Below are 7,500 nucleotides of genomic sequence, written 5' to 3' on the forward strand. Positions count from 1 at the left end.
ATCATAAGCAACGGTGCTAGCTATGATGCATTTGAAACTATGACAGGGGTGTTAGAAACCTTTGATGCATTACAATAAATTGTTCATTGTATGTAACATGTTACAGAGTTGTGTATAAGGTATTGTGAAGGATCTAATCTACGAAAGTGTGAATACGTTTACAAGAGCTGTTCATAGACATTGTTATTAACGGTTGTTGGTTCAGGAATGGACAGTCATTTCAACCGCATATAGCGATTCAATGCAGACACTGAATTCATATTCATATTCAAATCACACACCTGATGCACAGCCTGTTCCATCTGTCCTTTTTTTTTTTTTTACAAGGCTTCCCCGCGGTTTCCCTGGCGATAACGACCTTGAAACATGTTACCGTGGCTACTGCAGCATGAGACACTGTTTTAGCGTGGAATTCTGGGAAAAGAAGAGGGTCAGCTAGGCGACAAGGTGACTGAGAAAGAGAAAGAGAGACAAGTAGAATGAAGAGAGAGTTCTTGGCTCTTTATGTGTGTGTGAGAAAGAGGATGGAAAAAATAACAGAGTGATTAATGAAGGATGCCAATTACAGAGAATACTGATGGTTATTTTAGTTCAACCTCTTAACATCTAATAAACACGTTACAGCTTTATGTTTATAAAATATTAATAACAGCGAAATTACCATATGTCCAGCCTGACGCAGAAGGGCTGGTTTTGTCTTTTAACACATGCAGAACGACATGGGTGATATGTGATCCAATAAGACTGCTGATGACTTTTAAATAGCCTAAAGGTGAAATCCTCGCCAGTCCTCTGCCTATCCGGTTCCAAAGCCTTACCTCAGCCTGTGAGAGAGGGAGTTAGAGAGAGAGAGAGAGAGAGACAGAGAGAGAGAGAGAGAAGTGAAGTGAAAAATGGTTATAAAGCTGGAACTGGAATGCAAACAGTACCTGTTGCCAAGAGAGTGCCAACAAGGAACGGCCGGCTTTTCTCTACGTTCTTTCCCTCTCGCCTCTCTACCGCCTGGCATTCCTATCTTCTTCCCAGTCCTCTGGTTTTTCTTGTTTTGTTTTTTTTGTTTTTTTTTTCTGCTGATTTTGCTCAAGTCATGATTCACTTTAATTCGTTCTTTTCTAACCTCTTCTCTCTTTCAGGGCAGGGTCAGCTGAGGATATATAGAATAATGGCTGTAGTACTTTACCCTGCTGTGAAATCCAGGGCTGTAGATCCTGTTTCAGAAGTGGAAGGGACAGAGGTTGGGGTGTTTGTGTGTGTGTGTGTGTGTGTGTGTGAGGGGGGGGGGGGGGGGGCAGTAGGCATACCTAACATGACCATGACTCATGGAGCTCCAAGCAGATGTAGAAAGTCTAAACATATGTTGTTTGAACACTAGTTCTGCAAAGTTGGAAAAAAAAAAAGACCAGTTAGCATTATTTGTTGAAAGGTTGACTTTATGACCTCAAAGAAATGGCTTGGTTTAATAAAAAAAAAAAACATCAACCTTGAACATACCTTCTCTGTATAAAAGGCATTTCTGTGTAGTAGATGAGCCATATTAACAATCCTCGCTTAATCAACTCCTAATTAAGGAAAACTATCGCTACTTCAACTTCAACTTTCTACATGCCTCTACCCTTTGGCTTGCTTGTCTTCACTCATCAGAGGCTAATCCTGTCACCATTTGGTTCTGCTAAAATGGAGCGGTATACATTCATTAACTCAGGCCAGTGATTAATGGCTGTCATTTGGGAGCTCACTTAGCTGACTACCAAATTAGCTTCAGGGACTTAAGAAGCTAGGTTGTCAATCAGTCTCCATAACCAGTATGTTGAATATGTGTAATAGTGAGGTAAAACTGACATTGCCATGCTCTCATTCCAAATCATCACAACTGTAGCTAGTCTAGTCTTCAAGTTAAACCCCCATCTTACATAGCTCACACAGATACAAATGATAAATCACTTATATTGGGTTGAAAATATGTGTCTATTTCGACATTTTTCTTCTCTTTTAGTTCACGTGATATTTAAGACTGCTGAGGTAGGCATATATTTAAAAAAAAACTGACTATACTGGGTGCACAGTTGTTATGTAGCTAAATGATATGTCGAGCTGAAAGAAGTTAATGGTGAGAACAGTATGTGAATACTCGCTTCACGCTGCTAGCCGAGTGAGAGCCAGTCACTCTTGCCAGTGAAAACCGACTGTAGCTTTTGAATCAGGTGGAGACATTTAGAAAAGGCATTGAAAGTGTGCCTCTGACAAGGTTCAGATACACACACAGTTCTGACTCTGGTCCCTTTTACAGAGCTTATGTATCATCGCAGATTCCTCAGAAGCCCAAAGCCCTTTTGCATTTGGTCTTTTGGCCGGTGTTGACTATGCGACTTGCCGCAGAAGTCTGAGTGACAAAATCCCCCCCCTCGCCCCCCGCCCCCCCCCCCCCCCCCCCCCCCCCCCCGCCCCCACCAAATAAATAAATAAATAAATAAATAAATAAGAAGAGGTGAGGTCATGTCCCCACCAGTTAAATATAAAAGCACTCCCATAGTGAAATATGAATCTGATAGCATGTGTATGCTTCTACAGCAGGCTTGGCATTTGAACCCTCTCAGCCATATAGCACACGACAACCATTCACTTAGTCACATGATTGGGGCAACGCGCCTCCTCAAACTGATGGAGCAGGTGTTGGGAAAAGACCTATGTAATCACAGCTTATGGATCGCTTTAACCATGAAGAAGTCAATGGCCGAGAATAAAGTTTTGGAAAAGAGAAGTCTGGTATGAGGTGTGGGGGAGAGGGCAGTCCATTTGAATTAAATTTCTCATCAAGACAAGAGGCAAATGTTGATTTTTGGTTGATCTGGCTTCGGATGAAAACCTCTCAAGGGGAATATGTTCTGGTTCACATTCTTAAGCCAGAACACTGTGAAGACAAAGTAGCAGGAGAATACTTTAGGAGGATACTTCTGCAGGGCATTCAATATTACAATTTTCAGTTCATGTAAGTTACTCTTCTCCATTTTCTCACCGCACGTTATTTAAACTAAAACCTTACCAATTGAATACCCATGTGTATAGAGAAATGAATAAATGAAATAGTACAGTAGCAGAGTTTTGGAACTCCCCCGCCCCCCCCCCCCCCCCCCCCCCTTTTTTTTTTTCCTTTTTTGTTATCATTTGGTGTGTTTGCATTCCAAAGGTCAATTTTGTGGCATTCTCCAACAACACTTTGGCTTTTCTGGAAGTCATTCAAGGTGAAAAGACGGCGCAGAGAGCTGTGTTTCTCCTCCTTTTCTCTCTCCCTTCCATCTCTTCCGTCTCCTCTTTGCTCCGATATTCTTTCTGTGGATCTCAAAGTCATCCTGTTATTCTCTCTCATTTTTTTTCTCCTTCATGTTTTTACCTTTTCCTCCTTTTTTACCTGTTTTCTTTGTCTGTCTGCTTGACTACCACCTCCTCTTCATGCCTCTCTTCTTCCAGTGCCTCTCTCTCTCTCTCTCTCTCTCTCTCTCTCTCTCTCTCTCTTTCTCTCTCTTTGGCAAGATGGTATTGTTTTCAGATGTGGAGGCTGTGTTTGTGGGTTCGTACAGGGGCAGGGAGAGGCTGTGCTGCTGTATAAATACATTTCCATGTGGTTCTACCCTGGTTAGTCACTTCTACTCCACTGTCGTTACACACCGCCTTTCCCATCAACACACATACACACACACACACACACACACATATATATATGTATGTATATATACACACACACAAAGTACACATGTGTCTGTGCATGTGTATGTGTGTATGCGTGAGTGGAATCAAGGAGAGGGAGTTGTGTTTCCTTGGCCACCAGACTGCAGCATGTTTACTCACACACAGCCCCTCTGAATTCTGGGAAAGGCTTATATCAGAGCTGGGATGGATCACATGTGGTCTGGCATGCTTGATGATGATCTGGAGCTAAAACTGAATCAAAAAGTTAAAAAAAAAAAGAAAAAAAAACGCTCTTACAAGACACACATTCTCTAAGTAAAGAGTGAGAAGGGAAAGAGGTTGTTTCTTTAATTGAAGCATACCAAATGAATATTTTCACATTGCGCCTTTGTTGTTGAATTCTTTTGTTTGCAAATGGACAATGAGTGTTTAATGGTTAGAGAAAAAAGTAAGCAGTGATTTTCATGCTTTCTCTTCATTTGTCTGTCTTTTTCCTAAGGAGTTTGGCCTGACTGGCTCAAATCCAGAGGAGTCAGCCATCGTGATCCAGTTTTAGCTGGAAGATTTACACATTATCAGATGGTGCTCTTTAAACGGCTGAAACCAGAGGCCTGCTTACGCTGTGTGTGTGTGCGTATGTGTGTGTGTGTGTGTGTATGTGTAAGTGTGTGTGCGTTTGTGTGCGCACGCACGTGTGTGTGCATGCGGGCGTGCACGCACGCCTGTGTGTAAGCGGGCGTGCACGCGGGTGTGCGTGTGTGTGTGTGTGCGTGTGCATGTGCGTGTGCATGTCCTTTGGTACTACAGTGAGACCAGTTTAGCGTCTGGTAGCACTTTTAACATTTATCTGGTGAACAGAGCGGGTGCCAGTCAATTCATATACACCATCTGTCGGTCTTGTGATTCTCTTTTTGATTCACCGGTGCACACCAAACCTCAAGTATGACTGCATTTGTGTGTCTGTGTATGAGTTACTTGTCTGTGTGCAGATATGTAGTTACTGTGTGTGTAACGCGTGTTCATTTGTGCAGGTGCAGTGATTTTCATCATGCATACGTGCATGGGAGAGATTTCGGTTTGGCTTTGGCCAACACAGCGTTGTCTGTTTCCCCAGGCATCGTCAGCATACAGACGTGGGCGATGGTTAATAATATTCTCCCTGCCTTTGGCTATGTGAAATGATCTTATTTATTATTCATATACTCTCAATGCTTACCGATGACCCATTTATTCAGATATTAGATCTATGGCAGCGTAATTCTTCAACTTTTTCAATATGGTAGCAGTGTTGCCAACAAGGCTGGACTAAATGAATAAATTATGCGACGAGAAGGTTTTTTTTTTTTTTTTTTTATCTTGGAGCGGTTTATTTGGAAATAGGGAATTTTGTTCCGGAATAAAACAGTGCCGACTGACCTACATGTTGAATAGGTTTGGATTACCGTTAGTACGGTTAAGTCATGGAGAGGAGCTGCAGCTGAAGTAACACCTGCTTTAATTGACCGGAGAAAGAATTGCCACCAGCTAAACGTTTTCATGAAGTTTCCAGACCAAAACTGTTACCAAATTCTTCACGTCGGATGTAGCTGGTTTTGCAGCTGTATTAATTAAGCCCTTAAGGCTAGGTGAAAACAAAATTGGCTCACCAAAAAAAACCTTGTGTGTTACCATTAACTAAAAGTGCTCGCTCATTGTCCTTGAATGACTCGTATTGGAATGGCTACATGTAGGGTCGCTTACTTTTGGCCACGTTGAGTTTTTGTTATTTGCTAGCAAGTGAACACACATCTTCTTACGACATATTGCCTGTGGAATGTTTGTTTCACATGGTTGTGTGTTTCCTCACGGGGTTGTTTTTAAGCTGGCTTCTATGCCCTTGATGCTCAAACTATCCATGCTACTGTACATGCTCAGGATTCTAAAGCAAGTTTCAACTTGACTTCAGTGGGTGTCACTGTGTGTGTGTGTGTTCGTGTGTACATGGCAGGTGGGTTGGATGTGCACATGCATGTGTGTGTGTGTGTGTGTGTGTGTGTGTGTGTATGTGTGTGTCTCCATGTAGAATTCAATAAGCCCTGACAAACATAGAGTGGAGTCTGTCTGTGAGCATGTGTGTGTGTGTGTGTCTGGTGGTGCGTGTGTGTGTGTGTGTGCAGGTGTGTGTTTGTGTGTGAAATGGGCGTTTCAGTGCCTCCCAGTGTTTCTAGTTATGCTTTAATGGCTTTTTGAGAAATGTGAAGCACTCTGAGAACATGCAGGTGTAGGAGTGGTACAGTGCAAGCCAGAGCATGTGAGGACCTCTGAGCAGACGGGAGAGAATTAAAACAGAGAAAGAAAAACTAGAACAGACAGTCAGTCAGACTGATCCAATCCCCATGGAGATAGAAAACATGATGACAGAATATGTTTGTGAAGGTATTATATTGTATACACACACCCTTAGCCCTTTTGGGTCCCTGACACAGTGACTTCAGACACCTGGATGCATTTCATGTTCTTTTAAACTGGTGAGCTCATTTAATTACATGAACTCTAATCAGTCAACAAGACCTTAAGGCTTGGTTTCAAAAATCACATCAAATTCTTACAATATGTTTGTTCATTTGATCCACTGGATTATGGTGGTTTAGCTGTCTACATGGGTGTTTATACCTTGTGTGTGTGTGTGTGTGTCTGTGTGTGTGTGTGTGAGTGTGTGTGTGTGAATGTGTGTGTGTTTGTGTTTGTGTTTGTGTTTGTGCGTGTGTTTGTGATTGTGTATTTGTGGTCATGTATTTGTTTTTGCTAACATAGAAGGACATTTTACTGAAAGCACGCTATTCCACTGGGGAAGTCTTCAAGTAGAGTCAAATCATGGTCCCCACCACTAAAACGATGCTGTTTTGTACAATATCTTTTTGTTATGAGTAGAACTAAAGTCTGAAAGTGTTTTTGGTTAGGGTTAAGGTTAGGGTTGGGTGTAGTGTTGGGGTTAGATCAAGGTTGTCTTTCTGCACTTCTGTCATAATGGAAGTCAGTAGAGGATCTTTAGAATCTAGCAAACAAGGTGTGCGTGTGCGTGTGCGTGTGCGTGTGGGTGTGCATGTGCGTGCGTTTACATCCATCTGTGTGCGTGAGTGCGTTTGTGTGTGTGTGTGTCTGTGTGTGTGTGCAAGCAGGTGTGACACATACAGTTAATAGGGGTATCCTTCTAATAGAGGTCAGGTCCCTAGTACCCCTCCAGTATTTCACATTATCACAGCCCAACTGTGGACCCTCTTCCACGGCTCCAGAAGGGAAAATAAGAAAACTGACAACTCTTTTAACTCACATTAAAAGAGAGAGAGAGAGGGGGGGGGCATACAAGTGAGGAAAAGTAAAAGAAGGAAAATGAAGAACCAAATTGCCTGCTTCATATTTAATGTGTTGGTAATGGAAATGACTCTTGGTCTTTTGGGCCCTGTGTGCTGGCATCTCTCTCTGCCTCTCCAGGCCCTCTGACTCTGTTTCACGCTGTGGGCCTGAGTGAGAGATGTGTGTGGGTAGGAGGGCAGAGAGAGAGAGAGAGAGAGAGAGAGAGAGAGAGAGAGAAGGGGGTCAGCCCAGGGGGGACTACACCAGATGAGCTACCAGGCTGCCACATATTTGCACTGTCTGTTTAAACAATGAAGTATTTTTACCCAGCTCTGTTTTTTTTTTGGGTTTTTTTTTGATTGCCCTGCCCCGCTATCTAATTGGAGCACGGTCTGCTGTTCTCTCTCTCTCTCTCTCTCTCTCTCTCTCTCTCTGTCTCTCTCTCTCTCTTCCTCTCTCTCGTTTTCTCGCTCTATCTGTTGA

At 42.8% G+C, this 7,500-nt stretch overlaps 1 protein-coding gene across 3 annotated transcripts in view; it reads left to right on the top strand.

Annotated features, from left to right (window-relative positions):
* Positions 1–7,500, top strand: part of LOC115815642 (muscleblind-like protein 1) — a 61,775-nt gene that overhangs the window by 4,366 nt on the left and 49,909 nt on the right. The window lies entirely within an intron of this gene.

Source organism: Chanos chanos, chromosome 6 (genome assembly GCF_902362185.1).
Source record: "Chanos chanos chromosome 6, fChaCha1.1, whole genome shotgun sequence".
Lineage (NCBI taxonomy): Eukaryota > Metazoa > Chordata > Actinopteri > Gonorynchiformes > Chanidae > Chanos > Chanos chanos.